This window comes from Narcine bancroftii, chromosome 8 (genome assembly GCF_036971445.1).
Source record: "Narcine bancroftii isolate sNarBan1 chromosome 8, sNarBan1.hap1, whole genome shotgun sequence".
NCBI lineage: Eukaryota > Metazoa > Chordata > Chondrichthyes > Torpediniformes > Narcinidae > Narcine > Narcine bancroftii.
In genome coordinates this window covers 103476479-103495024 of record NC_091476.1, presented here as the reverse complement: position 1 = coordinate 103495024, position 18546 = coordinate 103476479, and the positions used below count along the sequence as shown (strand labels likewise).

Sequence of the window (18546 nt, the reverse complement as noted above, 5' to 3'; positions counted from 1 at the left end):
CGAAAACAACATCGCAATCATTCTAGATTTTAAAAATTACCTCAACTTGGCCTTACTCCAATTTAGAATCTCATCCTGAGGCCCAGACCCATCCTTCTCCATAATTAACTTGAAAGTAATGGCATTATGATCACTGGGCTAAAAATGTTCCCCTATACATACTTTGTCACCTGTCCTATTTCGTTCCCTAATAGAAGATCCAGTATTGCACTCTCTCCAGTTGATATTTCTATATATTGATTTAGAAAACTTTCCTGAACACATTTGACAAACTCCAAGCCATCCAACCCTTTTACAATATGGAGTCCCAATTGTGATGGGCCCAGAGGACCCCCTCCTGTTCCATATCTTAAGCCACGTGTTAAGCTGCATTATTCTCCTATTTCTAATGTCACTAGCATGCAGCATGGGTATAATCCTGGGATCACTGCTCTAGAGTTCCTGTCCTTCAACCTAGCGCCTAACTCCCTGAACTCTCCTTGCAAGACCTCCTCATCATTCCTATCCATGTTATTGTTCCCTTCATGGACCACAACATCTGGCTGCACATCTTTCCTCCTGAGAGTGATGTGAACTTCATCTGAGATATCTCAGAACACCAGGGAGGAAACATTACATTTGGGATACTCGATTTCTTCCATAGAACTTCTTATATTCTTCTCCTCCCTTCCCTTCTTAGCCATAGGACTAGACTCCATGCCAGAGACCTGATCTCTGTTGCTTGTCCCTGGCAGGTCATTTCCCCCACCCCCTAACAGTAATCAAAATGGTATACTTGCCATTGAGGGGAATAGCCACAGTGCCCGTCTGTTCTCTTTCCCTCTCCTGACTGTCACCCATCTACTCTCCTCCAGTCCCCTAGATGTGATAGTGTCCCTGTAACCCCTGTCTATCACCCCCTCTGCCCCTGGAATGATCCAGAGTTTATCCAACTCCAATTCCTTAACTTGGCTTGTCAGGAGCTGTGGCTGGATGCCCATCTCACAGATGAAGTTGTCAAGAACGCTGCTGGCTTTCCTGATTACTACATTCAGCAGGTGGACAATTCCCTGCCTTGGCTGCCATTCCCACCGTCTATGACTAGAGGAACAAAATATATGATATCTAAAAACCTGCCCTTATTTGTGCCTACTACATTCAGCAGGAGGACAATTCCCTGCCTTGGCTGCCATTCCCACTGTCTATGACTAGAGGAACAAAATATATGATATCTAAAAACCTACCCTTATTTGTGCCTACCTGCTGAATACTTTTTGTTTCTTGAATAGAGTGGCCCTTTCTTACTTCAACTCCTACTATTCCTTGCCTTTTACCTGTTCTCACCAAAGCCTGTTGAACCAAAGTCTTAACACTCTGACTCAGCCCACTGTGACGATGACCGCTCCCTTGATCGCTAACATTCATAAAGCAGTGTAAAGAGCACAATTTACAAAGAATAAAATTACAATGAAAACAAAAAGATCAATTAGCATTGAGCAAGGGCTGTATGATAGCACTGTTATCCAGTTCATTCAGGAGCCTGATGGCTGCAGGGATGAAACTGCATTTAACCCTGTTGGTGTAAGCTTTTCCACTTTTAAGCCTTCTCCCCAACGGAGGAGGGAGAATGTGTCAGGGATGTGATGGGTCCTTCAGTATGTCCCAGGCAGCAGGAGATGTTCATGGAGTCCATGGAGGAGAGGGAAGTTTTCATTATGTTCTGAGCTGCATTCACTAACTTAGGTAGCTTCTGCCCCCTCTCCTGAAGTCAATGACGATGGAGTTGAAAAGCTATACACAGATGGTGCAGAGACAGAACAGTAGGGGTACACATCCTTGATGAGCGTCTGTGATGAGTGAGATTGATCTGCGGAATTTTCCTGGATGTTACATTTTACTTTTGGATTTCCAACATCTGCATTTTATATGATTTTCACCAACAATGGAGTTGGATTTATTGAAAATCAATCACCAGAATAAGTCAAATTTTAAATATTTCCTACTCCCTTGGTCACTTTCTAAGCTTTATATATTTAGACTCAGCAAATGTTCAGACATTTTTACTTCCAGGCTTGTACATTTAAAGAAATGTGCTTTAAGCAGATGCCCTTTAGAGTTCAGAAAACTTCACTTCACTTTTCCCAGTGATATGTTTGGTACAGTTGGTCAGATAATTCCCACTGTGATTTTAAAATTCTACATTCAAGATACACTGTGGAGATGGAGCACAAGAATACAGGCCAACATTTCAGTGCAATACTGAGGGAGTACGACACAATCAGAGTTGCTGATTTTTGGATGACATTTAAAATTGAGGTCCCACCTATCAGCTCAGATGTATGTGGAATATCCCAGGGGAATAAATAGGGAACAGAAGGGAGCTATCCCCAGAGTCTGAAACAATTTTTAAAAAATTGTAACCTCAGCCTTCATCTAAAAGCAAAGATTCAGATCGTTATCACAGTGTAACTTGTGGCAGCTTCTATGTACATGTGGATTTTCACATAACCAAAGTGACTGGTCTTTGAAAGTAATTCTCCACCATGAGAGTTGTTCAAGTTGTATGGGACAGTTTTGGGTTGGGATCCTTTCTCAAGTCTCAAACTCTGACTTTGTCTGTCAACATTGGACAAGAAGAATTTCTCGTGATGACCAAAGACACTTATTGTGTGGCCTTGAAGATCACACCAACTCAGGACCTTGGGATGTACTGTAGCAGGAATGTCTGCATATGACATGTTTATTTTCCTTTCATGAAATGGCGTAGTTCCCAGTGAGCCAAGGAAAGTTATAAATTGAAGCTCTCTTTCACAAGATTTAATGCTGTATGAGTTTTTATTGATCATTTAGGAAATGTTATTTGCTAAAACATTTCCAAATGTTTGAATGATTTGGGGAAATGGAGAGCATTTGCAAACATTTCCAGCTTCTGGGATTTACAAATTAATTTGAGCACTTTGTCTTGGCAAGAGAAGCACAGTATATGGAAGAACGTTGCACGGAGCAGATTAAATCCAGGAGCACATCTGGGCAGGGTAATCAGAACTGGCCAAATTCTCCAAATTAAACACAGGGTCTCACTATTTATCTGTTGTTCATTCTGTGCTTGTATGATGCAGGAATGCCTCCCCCAAAACCTTTCCGTCGTTGACAGGACGTGAATGCCGTCCATTTGATCGGCATCTCATTCACCAACTTAAAAGTCACTCGTGCCAAGTGTCGGACTCTGGCTTTACCCTACCCTTAATTTAGTCTATGTGTCGTCTGAGTCCAGCGTGTTCGTTAAATGAAGTGATAGGAGAAGGTATTCAGTTCAACAATCAGTTTATTACACAGCACAAGAATAAAGCTTAACAGAGCTCTGGTTCAGTCGTTAGTTCATAGGTCACCTGCACAGTGAGCTATTCCCCAGTTTATATAGCTCTACAGTTTATATAGCTCAACCTTATCATACAGAACAAAAGTTGGCTTTCTTTGCTAGATTCTTGCATAAGATTTATCACAAGTAATTTCCTGCTCTGCAGTTATCTGGGGTGTAGAGCTTCCCATCTTAATCCTCAAAGCCAGAATATCCTGTTGTTTTGATCAGAAATCAATTCATACCCCAGATATTTCTAATTATTTCTTTGTTCTCATCTGGCCATATTCTTCTGTTCTATTCAACACCTCCTTCTGTCTTAGCCTTCTTACTGAGTTAGTTTCCATTCTCTTTGTTTCTGACAGTCTCTGTCAGGATTCTTTTTGTTCTTGTCTGGCCATCGTCTCCTGTGCTAATTAATCAACACCTCCTTTTGCCTTAATTCCCACTAAATTGTTTCATACGTATTCTCTCTTTTGTATTTTGGGAACAGACAATTCTAAACATACTGTAATCAGCCAACTTTGCTACATACTGTGGCTGCCCCTTACTTACATTACTCTTTCCCTTCACCATGAGGTAAATATTAAATTGTTACATAGTACTGGATTCATGTATACAAACTGAATAGTACATAAGCATATATTCTACATATTTTCTATGATTAATTAACCCCTATATTCCAACAGTCCCCCTTTTGGTCTCATGAAAATGAGACCAACCACCAGTTAACTTATGGGACCGAGACCTCAGGAGTTTTTGCAAGGACTGGCATCTCCGACCCCTTATTAAACTTAACCTCATAAACTTGGTCATTATGAACACACTTCAGTCCAGTGGGGGCCCACACTGTCCAATCCGCAAAGTACTGTTCCGGTCCGTTATGGGCCCCCATGCTGACCCCAAACACTTTGTACAGTTGTTTCCTCAAGACCCTTCAAGGGCTAGGAACAACATCACCCAGAGTCCCCACATAGTGTTCATCACAGCCTCCTAAATTCTGTTGACTTCAATATAGAGATATCACTTCAAATACTGATATACAGTCACCGTAATCCAATAGTCTCTTTAAAGGGACCCGTTCAAAAAGTTCTTAGTCCGCAGTTGCTTCACAGATTCTCAGTCACCTCCGTTCGAATCTGTTCCAGTGTCCGTCGGTGGGTCCGTTGCTGTTCACTGACTCCAATGATACCACGTCTCTCCTTTTCCCAGTAGTTGAACCACGTGGGACGTTCTTTCCTCCACTCTGTAGGGTCCAGTCCACCTGGGCTCCGACCACTTTCTCTTGATCACCTTTAGCAGAACCCACTCTGCGGCTGATGGTATCGGGGTTTCACCTTTCCATTCGGTACTTGTAACCTGTTGTGGAAAAGCTGATACCAGAGCCGTTAGTTTATTATAATAAAGCTTACATTTCATTGGACTTACCTCTTCCTTTGCGGTATGAATCCCGGCTCCAGGTCCTGGAAACTGGTGCCCCGTTTGTAGTTCATACGGAGTAAATCCTGTCACATAACTTACTGAACTCCTTATTGACATCAATGCCAGGGGCAGCGCATCCACCCAATTTAATTTGGTCTGTGCCTGTACTTTCCCGATCTTACCTTTTATTGTTTGGTTCATTCTCTCCACTTTTCCTTGGGATTGTGGATGATACACCGTTCCAAAGGCATGTTTTAACCCCAACATCGCTTCTACCTCCTGTAAATCTTCATTCTTAAAATGACTTCCATTATCTGACCTGATCTTCCTAGGAAACCCATGTATAGGAATGTACTGGTTAATTAGGAACTTAATTACCGTTTTTGCATCTTCTCTTTTGGCAGGGATTGCCTCAGGCCAACCTGTGAACACATCAACTGCTACTAAGAGGTATCAATATCCCCTTGCCCTCTCTATCATGTCCGTGTAATCAATTACAATTTCCTGCCCTGGTAACTTAGGCAACGGAAACTGTCCTTCGTAAGGTTTCACAGTCGCCTTGACATTATATGTTAAACATACCTTACACTCTCTGATATGATTCTCCACCATCGCCGGCAGGAAAGAGTGCCACCAATGTATCAAATACCTTATTATCTGTTTCTTCCCACAGTGGGTTAACCCATGCGCCTCCTCCAAGAGGGGTTTCATGAGTCCAGATGGTAATATTGGCCTACCGTCCATTGATCTCCACAGTCCCTGATCTTCGGTTTCCCCCCTTTCTTTCCATACCATCATTTCCTGGGGTGATGCCTGCTCTTGTTCCTGAATTATTACTCCTACCTCACAAGGTGGCAATAAGTCATGTGCCATTCTATCTGCCTGCATCATAATAAACTGAGGGCCGTACCCTGCTGCCCTTTTTGCAGCCGTGTCCGCTTCCTGATTTCCCCGAGCTACCATCGTATCTGTTTTATCATGGCCCTTACATTTAATAACTGCTAATGCCCTTGGTTTCAAGTGGGTCTCAGCCAATTTCCCAACATCCTTCTCGTGTTTAATTGGGGTCCTTGCTGCTGTTAAAAACCCACTTCTAATCCATTGACTCAGCTCAATCTGTATTGTCCCTACCACATATGCCGAATCTGTATATATATTTACCTCCTTTCCTTCTGCCCATTCTAATGCTGCTATCATTCCCTGTAGTTCGGCCAGTTGTGCTGACTCCTTTCCTCTTACTGTCCCTGTAATAATTTCTTCAAATCCTTCTGTGGTTCTCCGTACTACTGCATAGGCGGCTTTTAATCTATCCATGGGATGTCTGTAACAACAACCATCTGTAAATAAGGTTTCATCTGGTTCTCTCAAGGGTGAAGCCTGTAAATCAGGTCTTATTTTAACATCCCTTAGAACCCTCTTTTCACAAAAGTGTGGTTCTCCCTCTCCCATATTGTCTGCCATATTAATGCCTTCATGGGTAAATGTAATATTTGGAGCATTCAGGATCTTTTCCAGTCTCGTCTGCCTCAGTGACGTCATTGTAAACGCTGTCGAGCTCACAAATGCTACAATACTGTGTGTTGTTAATACCGTCAGGGCATGTCCCATCACTATGTGTGCCACCTTTTGTAAAATATTTGCTACCCCCGCTGCTTGTCTCGTGCATGGTGGGTGTCTTTCTTCAGTCGGATCTAGTGTTATACTCACATACATGAGCACACATCTTCCACCCCCTTTTTTCTGAAAAAGATCACCAACAATCGTGTGTGCTTTTTCAGAAACATCCAAAAAGAAAGGGTGTCTATAATTTGAAATCGCCAAATCTATAGCGGTTGTAAGAGCTTGCTTAAGTAGAATAAAACTCATCTCAGCCTGTGCAGTCCAATCAAGTGTAGCTCCCAGATTCCTCATCCCCTGCTCATTCACCAAAGTTCACAGTGGACGTGTCAACTCACCATACGATGGGATAAACTGCCTACTATAACCTGTCAAACCCAAAAACGAAAGCATTTCCTTAACTATCTTAGGTTTTGGATGATGTAGTATCGGTGTACGATGCACAGGGGATATCCCTGTACCTTTCGCTGAGACCATTCTTCCTAAAACGGAGACCACTTGTCTACAACATTGCAACTTTAAACGAGAGACTTTAAAACCTGCCTTGAACAGCTGCACTAGCAAGAGTTTTGTGGCCTCCAAACAGGAGACAGGCTCAGGTGCTGCCAATAAGATATCATCTACGTACTGGATCAGAACTACCCCACCTGGCAGTACTAGCCCCCCCCAGCTGTTCTCTCAAAACCTGATTGAAAATCCCTGGGGATAAGATAAAGCCCTGCGGGAGTCGAGTATAATGTAACCTTATACCTCTATACGTAAAGGAAAACACATCTCTAAACTGTTCTGCCAGCGGCAAACAAAAGAAAGCATTCGCTAAATCTATACAAGAGAACCACTTGTGGTCTGGAGTTAAAGCAGTCATGGCAGTATATGGGTTCGGTACTGGAACTGTGGGTGTTCGCACAATACCATTAATGCCCCTTAAGTCATGGGCCATCCGATATTTGCCCGTGTCCTGTTTCGGAACAGGTAAGATGGGTGTATTCCAACTTGAACACGAGTGTTCCAACACCCCTGAATACATAAGGCCATCAATGGTATCTGCCAGACCCACCTCAGCCTCGAGTTTATGGGGATACTGTGTCTGCCAAATGGGAGTATAATCTGAAAGTTCAAATGTTATGGGATCAACCTGCTGACAAAAAACCACGTATGCTGGTCCCACTGACCAAAGGTCCTCAGGGATAGAATCTAACATAGGGGCAGAGTCGGGATGATCCATCCTTTCTCTACCATGAAAGCGTTCAATCTGTCTATGCTCAAGGAGGACCCAATCATTTGAAGGGTACAAAATCCTGTACGCCTGACCAGATAGAGAGAACTGCACTGTTGGTAATTGAGTGTCGGACCAGTCCCTCAAGGACATCAAGTTCTGACACATCGGTCCCAAATCTTTTGCCTGGTGATTAGTGCCAATTGCAAGAATGACATGAGGAATGGCCTCACCGGCCATCACATACCACTCCAGCTGCTCAGATGTCAGTGCCGCCATAGCGGCCACTCCCTCCTTTCCTACCACTATGTAGTCTGAATTAATTTCCCATTGCATGCCCTCTACCTCTTCATAAAAGGCATGCTGATAAATTTCATCCCCATCTCTATCGTAAAGAGGGTAACATGGAGGGGGTCCGAGGGAGGGGTATATGGGTGTAACGTCTGGATCCATGGCTTCAATTGATTATAAAGCTTTAGCAGCCCTCCCTTCTGTGGGTCCTCTGGTTCCAGCAGCCCCCAGTAAATGTCGGCCCATAGTCCCTCAGACGTGGATCCTCTAGCGGCTGACAGTAACATCTGGGAACTGGAACGAAGTGTAGTTAATGAACAGTTCATTTGGAAAGGTGACCTCTATTCCGCTGGGTCCGCAAAGGATCGATGCTCCACACCTGACCAGCAGATCTCTGCCCAAAAGATTAGTAGGGCACATTGCCGACAGAATATATTGATGTGCAAAAGTCTGTCCTGCCACAGAAGTGACTAGTGGTGTAGAAAAGGGCAGATTTTCTGGTGTACCCGAGAACCCTATCAACTGGACGCTAGAGGATGACTTTTTAGATTGAAACTCAGCGCCAGTAAGTGTTGAAAATCTGGCACCCGTATCCACTAAAAAGGATACTTCCATGTCCATCACTTTAATCTGCAGGAAGGGGTCTGCCAACCTAGCCTGCTCTTGGGTGCTCGGGCCCCGTCACTGTGGGTAACATTGCTCCTCCGTCAGCAATGGGAATTGTCTCGTCGGAGCTAGAGCCGCATGTGGTGCCTGATGTACCGGGGGTGGCACTGACGATCTCTGGGGCTGGACCCAAGGCTCATATTGTGGTGGTCTATATCCCCTTCCCCCAGTGTCCTGAGGACCCCATGCTAGGGGGCACTCTCTCTTCCAGTGTCCTGGTTGACCACATCCAAAACATACGGCTAGCTGCACTCGTGGAACACCCCGATCTCTCCCTCTTACTCGGAATCCCCCCATTGGACCTCCAGTCCTGCCCCCATAGGTGGGACCCAGTGCCCAATTTGGGGCCGGGTGCCAATTCATATTATTCCCTTGTGGTGGCTGCTGAATCATCTGGTTCGCACCCTTTGAGGGATTCTTTTTTGCCTCATTTGCCTTTTTCCTAGCCTCTTCCAGTTGAAGCTTAAGGAGTTGCACTTGTGCAGACTCCGTAATTTGTTTGTCCTCCTTTTGCTTAGCCCTATAACGCTTCATGTGATGGGCCAAATGTTTTTCCCATTGCACAGTCGAGCAACCAGGAATATCAGGGTTATTTTCTAACGCCTCCCTGACTACAGCTGGCAGCCCGCTCGTTACTGCAGACCTAAATAGTGTAGTCTGCAAGGGTTCTGTGGCTGGGTGTACTCCTGCTTTATCTGTCCAACTCTCCTTACATTGACTCAAAAAGTCGAGATCTCCTCATCCTCCTTAATGGAAAATGTCAGGGACTGCATGACACCGGGGCGAACGGGAAACTTATCCCGCATTGCATCTGACCCTGTCTTTTGTGTGTGATCATTCTTTCCCTAATAGTGACCGGCTGTTCCTCATCCTTGCTCTCCACACTCACACTCGCTATCTCACTTTCCTCGTCCCGACCTCTCTCACGCTGCCATCTCACACTCACTGGATCACCTCCCCTCATTGCCTCCTCTTCTTCCTGTTGTCTATTGTGAGGAGTGGGGGTGGAGTGATCCTCTGACATTCCTAAGTGTCTGTTCTTGCTCTCTCTCATCTGTTTTATCCAGTCGCATACTAATTTCCTTTACTCTACATACATAGTTCTGTATTTCCTTCATTAACTCCTTCATTTCCTCCACCCTTTCCTGCATAACTCTCTTAAGTCTCTCCTTCGCCTCCTGGAGTTTGTGACCTGCTAATTCAGTGACATTCACTATTCCCTCACTTATCTGCATCGCTGGCATCTGGGGAATCGGATAAGGTGGTGGCAATGTCTCTTGTAACTTTGGATATAGCGGGGCTGATGTCTTAACCTCCCCTGTCATCTCCTCCCCCATTTTCTCCTTTGTCATAGGGGATGCCTTTTTAGTAGCATGCTGAAGGTTTGTTTCCACAGCCATGCAAGCCAATGTCATATTATGTAAATATGCTCTCCTCTGCTCCTTCGCTTCCTTCTGTTGTTTAAATTTTCTTCTATTCAAGATAGACCCTTGTCCCTCTTTCTCATGTTCCTGTACCTCCTTTTTCGCCTCCCTTTCGGCTTCTCCTAAGTACAATACAAGTCTGATTTTTCCTAATCCTAGCGGCACCTTCCCCTGACTCTGCAGCTCTTTCCATTTCTGATTTTACCATTTCATAGCCTTTACTTCCTCTCCCTTCGGTAGTCCGCCCATTAATTGACTCCTTGTTTTTTCCCACTGCTGGTTTACAGATGGAGGAATCCATCCACATCCCCCATACTCCTGACATTCCTCTCCTTCCATCTTACGTTCCTATCTTTTTCCCTTCAGACCTCGTAATTCAATCAGTCTCTCATCTGATAGAATTTCGCCCCCCCATCAATTTACCTTGAACCTTCACACTTTCCTACAAACACAAAAGGAAAACTTATCACAATACTAAAACAAGTAACTATTATACAATATGTTCACTAAATCTATTTGGCCAAGAACTCTAACTTTTATATCTATGTCTCTACTAGGGGACTCTAACTCCTATTTCTCTAGGGAGGCTCTAACCCCCGTTTTTTCCAGGGGACTCTAACCCTTGTTTCTCCAGGGGACTAACCCCTGTCTCCAGGGGAGACTAACCCCTGTCTCCAGGGGACTCTAACCCCTGGTTTTTTCAGGGGCCTTGTTGGAATCTAGGGGTTAAAACATTATGAAAGAAATGATTAATTAATAAGTTTATATGTACTGCATGGTTCAGGGAAAAAGAGGAATGTGATTAAGTGGCAATCACAGCATGGAGCAAAGTTGGCTGAGCAAAATTGTCTGCTCCCAAATACAGGGAGAGGAAATGCAGAAAACGATTTAGGAGGAATGCTCAAACTGAAGGAGGTGGTGAGTAGCACAGGAGACACAGGCCAGACCAGAACAAAGAATGGCCTGCAAGAAACAAAGGGAATGGAAAACCAGTCTAGGAGGAAGATTAAGGAGGTGTTAAAGAGAACAGCAGAAATTGGCCAGACAGGAACAGAATGTTGATTAGAAATATCTGGGGATGAATTAATTTCTGATCAAATCAACAGGATAGTCTGGCCTGGAGGATTAAGATGGGAGAGCTACACCCCAGATATCTGCAAAACAGGAGATGACTTGTGATAACCCTTATGAAAAAAGATCTAGCAAAGGAAGACAACTTTTGTTCTGTATGATAATGAAATCTAGCAAAGGAAGCCAACTTTTGTTCTGTATGATAAGGTTGATCTATATAAACTGAGCCAACTAGACAATAGGGGTCAGTCTTGGGGAGTAGCTCACTATGCAGGTGACCTATGAACTAACGATTGACCCAGAGCTCTGTTAAGTTTTATTCTTGTGCTGTGTAATAAATTGACTGTTGAACCGAATATCTTCTCCTATCACTTCATTCAAAGAACACGCTGGACTCAGACCACACATAGTCTAAATTAAGAGTAAGGTAAAGCCAGAGTCCGACAGCCTCTAACCCCTGTTTCTCTTGGGTGCATCTAACCCCCGTTTTTTCCAGGGGACTCTAACCCCTGGGTTTTTCAGGGGACTCTAACCCCTGTTTCTCCAGGGGACTCTAACCCCTGGGTTTTTCAGGGGACTCTAACCCATGTTTCTCCAGGGGACTCTAACCCCTGGGTTTTTCAGGGGACTCTAACCCCTTTTTCTCGAGAGGACTCTAACCCCTGGTTTTTTAAGCTTTATTCCTTGGCTTCTACTAGGACTTTCGCAGAGTAGTGACAACACACAATTTTATCATTGCCAATCGCAGAACTTCGTTTAAACAGGCGTCTGCTTACCTCCTTTTGTTGAGTGGCCACTTGTTGTTATCACCACACCACAATCGACTGTTGTTTCGTCTCTTTCTCTTCCGTCACTTCTCCATCTTCATCATGTCGGGGTCACCAAATTGTCGGTCTCTGGCCTACCCTTAATTTAGTCTATGTGTCGTCTGGCCTACCCTTAATTTAGTCTATGTGTCATCTGAGTCCAGCGTGTTCGTTAAATGAAGTGATAGGAGAAGGTATTCGGTTCAACAATCAGTTTATTACACAGCACAAGAATAAAGCTTAACAGAGCTCTGGTTCAGTCGTTAGTTCATAGGTCACCTGCACAGTGAGCTATTCCCCAAGACTGACCTCTACTGTCCAGTCTCTACAGTTTATATAGCTCAACCTTATCATACAGAACAAAAGTTTGCTAGATTTCTTGCATAAGATTTATCACAAGTAATTTCCTGCTCTGCAGTTATCTGGGGTGTAGAGCTTCCCATCTTAATCCTCAAGGCCAGAATATCCTGTTGTTTTGATCAGAAATCAATTCATACCCCAGATATTTCTAATTATTTCTTTGTTCTCATCTGGCCATATTCTTCTGTTCTACTCAACATGTCCTTCTGTCCTTCTTACTGAGTTAGTTTCCATTCTCTTTGTTTCTGACAGTCTCTGTCAGGATTCTTTTTGTTCTTGTCTGGCCATCGTCTCCTGTGCTAATCAACATCTCCTTTTGCCTTAACCTTCCTACTAAATTGTTTCATACATATCCTCTCTTTTGTATTTGGGGAGCAGGCAATTCTAAACCTACTGTAATCAGCCAACTTTGCTACATATTGTGGCTGCACCTTACTTACATTACTCTTTCCCTTCACCATGAGGTAAATATTACATTATTACATAGTACTGGATTCATGTATACAAACTGAATAGTACATAAGCATATATTCTACATATTTTCTATGATTAATTAACCCCTATATTCCAACACAAGACTGGCTGGACCACACAGCACCAGCAAACCAAAGGATCTGATTTCTCAGCCGAATCTTCCAGTATACCCGGATCATCCAGAAATGTAGTGATAACCATTGGTTGTTACAAACCATTTTTATAGGTCCCTTCACCTTCAATTACAACAATGTTTGGAGTTCCTGGACATCATGAAAATTGAGAGCAAGTGACTGACTCATCCACTTCCCTTCCTTGTCCCAGCCAAGCTCTAAAATCCTCTCCTGCACTCACTATATTTTATCTCCCCATTTCCTTTTCTGTGAGACCCACCTACTGACCCCACAGGCCTTTTCCCACTAATCTGCTGACTATAACAGCTTGCCTTCCTGACTTCCACGTTTGCTGATGTGTTAATTGTTCTCTTTCATCATGTACTCACTCCCTTTCCTCAAAAACAACCTTTGATTGCTCCATTTAACAAATAGCTGCCCCTTCAAACTTCCTTGCCTTCCAAATCCATATCCATCTTTTCTGCAACTCATTGTTCAAAACTCTCCAGTCAAGTTCTTTTCCTCTCTGTGTATGTAAATAATCCCTACTTATCCTTCTCAATCAGACTGTGAGAGATAATAGAATATAGGAAGTAAAAGTATGAATGAAATAAGGAACACTAGAGGAAGTTAAGTAAGTGCTGAGTAGGGATGAATTCCGATAAGAGTGTGAGGAAGGGAACAAGAGATGTGTGAATAAGGACAAAGGCAGATTCATGAATAAGGACAATGACATGATGGGACCCAGACAGGATACCCCATGGTCTTTCAAGTAGGCAGACAGAATTACCAAATGCCAAACCAATCCAGGAGGCAGAAGAATGTTAAGGGGGGGAGGGTACCTCTACACTGAAATGAACTGTATAAAAGTTGGGTGAGCCCCAGTATGTGTGTGTATTCCCATGGTAAGGGGAAGCACCTAACTTTGCACTGTTGTACAATAAATGTTCTTTGTTCTCAATTTTTGTCTTGAGCGAAATCTGTGGAGGTACTTCTGTTTCTCACAAGGCCATTGGCTTTAACATAACAAAGCACACTAACCTCCCCCACTACATCTTTGCTGCCATCCATCTACCACAGCAGATCATCTGCAAAAATCTTCATCCAAGATGAAGATTTTGTGATCATAGGGTTTTATTCCAAGGACTCAGTCTGAGTTGTCATCATTCTACTCCCAATAAATACAAGCACATCCAAAACGGTGTCCTTTATCACATCAAACGTTGTTCACCCTTCACCTTGTGTTCACAGTTCTATGCTAGCAAATAGCAAGGTAGAGTCCCCTGAAATATAGTTTGTGTTTTCAAATTGCCTTGCCCACATCCTGCCCCTCCTCCCACCGTGGTCTTGTCCCTCCCTATCATTGTTTCTATAGCCAACTGGCAATTTCCTGAGAGACCTACACTGGTCTCACAACCTGACCTCTATACCTTTTATTTTCTCTTTCGAAGCTCTTCGTAAAGTGTACCCCTCTGACCAAAGATTTTGGTAATTTCATTATGATGCGAGATTTTGTATTTGATTGTGGTTCCTGAGTTAGAGGCATTCTGGAAACATTCACACCTTTCACTCCCTTCATCTCCTGGATGTCCCAGTTACAAAATACAGCTAGAATTCTGCAAGTCTTCATCAATACCTCTCAAACCCTGAAAGGTGCACAATAGGGGTGCCACCACTGCCACCATTCTCCAGGTTGTACACTGTGTTGATATTTTGATGCATTGCAGTTCCTTCATTGTGACAGTCAAATTCCTGGAATTTCCTACTTAGTAATAATTGGATGATCCTTTACAATATGGACAGCAGTGATTCATGAAGATGGCTCAATATTGCCTTATCAGAGCAGGCTGGAATAACCTCTAAATGACAGCCAGATGCCATTATAAATAACACACCAGAGTCTTATGCAGTTAGTTTTATAATGGCTGGTCTCCCTGGTGGCTACTTTCTGACTGTCAGGGTAGGTTGTTTCTCGTGATGGGTGCTTTCAAGTGGATGCCATGATTTTTGTCTTCACACAATTATTTGAAGTGGGCAACTTTTCCAATGAGAGAACCACCATGCCTTGTTTAAGTAGGATTTGCTTGATGGATTATCTGTTCAGGTTTTCCTGAGCTAGGCAGTTATCCTGGCCCAATGAGAATTGAGGTGAAAAGCTCAACCTATTAACTCTCTTTTTTTTAAACTTTTCTACATGAGGAGTGCTTCACACGTCTTGGTCCCTCAAGTAACTGCTGGCGATCAGAAACTTGCCATGGAGCAGCGTTTGATTCTCAGCTATGGCTAACATCTGTGCTTTGATATCTCTGCTGCTGTCTGCCAAGAAGAAATATAACTACTGTATGTCTGTTTATTTATTTATTGATTGTATATATGAATACTAATCCTGTGTATTTTGTCTGTATGTGTGTTATGTTTGGTTGCATGATTTGCACTGAGAATGGAGAATGTTGTTTCATCGTGTTGTACTTGTGCAATCAGATGACAAAGTTGTCTTGAATAGTAGATTGAATGGGATGTTGTCTTCTTTAAATGCAAATCCTTAAGGTGGACACTGAATGCAATTTGTTATTTTTGGAATTCTGACTCGTATTTATATTAAAGCCAAATTGCATGCTTTGAGTTTAAATATGGTCTTGTTTTCCATTTTTAAGAGTTTTCTAACATTCAGTCAAATTGATTGAAACCCCATTAAAATCTGTAGAAAAGCCCTCATTGAGCCTTTCTGTCTCAGATTGCATTCATTCCAATAATGACAACATTTGACGGGTATGGAACTCAAAGTTGCCTTTTACAGAGCACAAATAAACTGGATAATAGTGAAAGCTTCGCCCACTGCACCAGGGGTTCCACCAACAGGGCCTCATTACTCTGTTTCTAGTGTCCATTTTGACTGGACTTTCAGAGGCCCACTCTCATTCTTGGAGTCTACTAATCTCAAGGCATGCTCCACTCCTCTCTGCTCCACTCTGAAGTTCTGCTTCAGAACCTGCTGCTCCAGGAGGTCACTCTATCAATAATGTTCTAATCACCACCTTCTCCTGCCAAATTCTTCTCTTGGGTCAGAAACTGGGAACTTGTGATCTTTTTTTAAATTTTTAAAAATTTTTCATACTATAAACCACATTGATCAAGATACATATATTTTTCTTTTCAAATATATACAGTGTCATATTCTCCCTCCCCCTCTTCCCATCCCACCCTCCCTACCTCCCCTCCCATTCATTTAAAGTACAGAATCTAAGATACATTAAACCCGTCAAACAATGTTGTCACTCAATAAAAATAAACAAGAAATTCCACTGAGTGAATTCTTTTCATTTCCTTCTCCTTCTGTCATTTTAGGTGGTAGATGTCCCCGGTAGGTTTTCTCTATTGTGTTTCATGTATGGCTCCCATATTTGTTCAAATATTGTAATATTATTTCTTAAATTATATGTTATTTTTTCTAATGGAATACATTTATTCATTTCTGTACACCATTGTTGTATTCTCAAGTTATTTTCCAATTTCCAGGCTGACATAATACATTTTTTTGCTACAGCTAGGGCTATCCTAACAAATCTTTTTTGTGCACCATCCAAATCAAGTCCAAATTCTTTGTTTTTTATGTTACTTAGGAGGAAGATCTCTGGGTTTTTTGGTATATTGCTTTCTGTGATTTTATTTAATATCTGGTTTAGATCTTCCCAAAATTTTTTCACTTTCTCACACGTCCAGATTGCATGAATTGTTGTTCCCATTTCTTTTTTACAACAAAAACATCTGTCAGATACTGTTGGGTCCCATTTATTTAACTTTTGAGGTGTAATGTATAGCCTGTGTATCCAGTTATATTGTATCATACGTAACCTCGTGTTTATTGTATTTCTCATAGTTCCAGAGCATAACTTCTCCCATGTTTCCTTCCTTATCTTTATGTTTAAATCTTGTTCTCATTTTTGTTTAGTTTTACCATTTGTTTCCTCATTCTCCTTTTCTTGCAGTTTAATATACATATTTGTTATGAATTTTTTGATTATCATTGTGTCTGTAATCACATATTCAAAATTACTTCCCTCTGGTAACCTCAGACTGCTTCCCAATTTGTCCTTCAAGTAGGATTTCAGTTGGTAGTATGCCAACACTGTATCTTGAGTTATATTATATTTATCCTTCATTTGTTCAAAGGATAGTAATTTATTTCCTGAAAAGCAATTTTCTATTCTTTTGATCCCTTTTTTCTCCCCTTCTCTAAAGGAAAGGTTATCTATTGTAAAAGGGATTAGCTGATTTTGCATCAGTATTAGTTTTGGTAATTGGTAATTTGTTTTATTCCTTTCTACAAGAATCTTCTTCCAAATATTGAGCAGATGATGTAATACTGGAGAATTCTTACGTTGTACCAATTTTTCATCCCATTTATATAATATATGTTCAGGTATCTTCTCCCCTATTTTATCTAATTCTAATCTAGTCCAATCTGGCTTTTCCCTTGTTTGATAAAAATCTGATAGGTATCTTAATTGTGCAGCTCTATAATAATTTTTAAAGTTTGGCAGTTGTAAGCCTCCTTGTTTATACCATTCTTTTAATTTATCTAGTGCTATCCTCGGTTTCCCCCCTTTCCATAAAAATTTCCTTATTATTTTCTTTAACTCCTTGAAGAATTTCTCCGTCAAGTGTATTGGCAATGCCTGAAATAGGTATTGTATCCTTGGGAAAATGTTCATTTTAATACAGTTTATCCTTCCTATTAGTGTTAGTGGTAAATCTTTCCAATGCTCTAAGTCGTCCTGTAATTTTTTTCATTAGTGGATAATAATTGAGTTTATATAGATGGCCGAGGTTTTTATTTATTTGTATACCTAAGTATCGTATTGCTTGCATTTGCCATCTGAATGGTGATTCTTTCTTAAATTTTGAGAAATCCGCATTATTCATTGGCATTGCTTCACTTTTATTTGCGTTAATCTTGTAACCCGACACTTCTCCATATTCCTTCAATTTCTTATGTAATTCTTTTATTGATATTTCTGGTTCTGTTAAGTATACTATAATGTCATCTGCAAATAAACTGATTTTATATTCCTTGTCTTTTATTTTTATCCCTTTTATTTTATTTTCTGTTCTTATCAATTCTGCTAGTGGTTCTATAGCTAACGCGAACAATAAGGGTGATAGTGGGCATCCCTGCCTTGTTGATCTGCTTAAGTTAAATTGCTCTGATATATATCCATTTACTGTCACTTTCGCCAATGGCCCCTTATATAATGCTTTAATCCAATTAATATATTTCTCTGGTAAGCTGAATTTTTGTAGTACTTTGAATAAATAATTCCATTCTACTCTGTCAAAGGCCTTCTCTGCGTCTAAAGCAACTGCTACTGTTGGAGCTTTATTCCCTTCTACTGCATGAATTAAGTTAATAAATTTACAAATATTGTCTGTTGTTCATCTTTTTTAATAAATCCAGTTTGGTCTAGATTTACTATTTTTGGTACATAGTCGGCTAATCTGTTTGCTAATAGTTTAGCTATTATCTTATAATCTGTGTTAAGTAAGGATATTGATCTATATGACGCTGGTGCGAGTGGATCTTTCCCTGTCTTTGGTATTACTGTAATTATTGCTGTTTTGCATGAATCTGGTAAGCTTTGTGTTTTATCAATCTGGTTGATTACTTCCAGGAGGGGAGGAATTAATAAATCTTTAAATGTTTTATAGAATTCTATTGGGAATCCATCCTCTCCTGGTGTTTTATTATTTG

General features: G+C 41.6%; 1 long non-coding RNA gene across 1 annotated transcript; it reads right to left on the bottom strand.

Moving 5' to 3' along the window:
- Nucleotides 1-3286: 3286 nt before the first annotated feature.
- LOC138741828 (uncharacterized) lies at nt 3287-12071 on the bottom strand. Its single transcript, XR_011343799.1, has 2 exons — nt 11821-12071; nt 3287-4710 (listed from the first exon to the last, which is right to left on the bottom strand). It is a non-coding gene; the product is annotated as an uncharacterized lncRNA (long non-coding RNA).
- Between the last annotated feature and the right edge of the window lie 6475 nt (nt 12072-18546).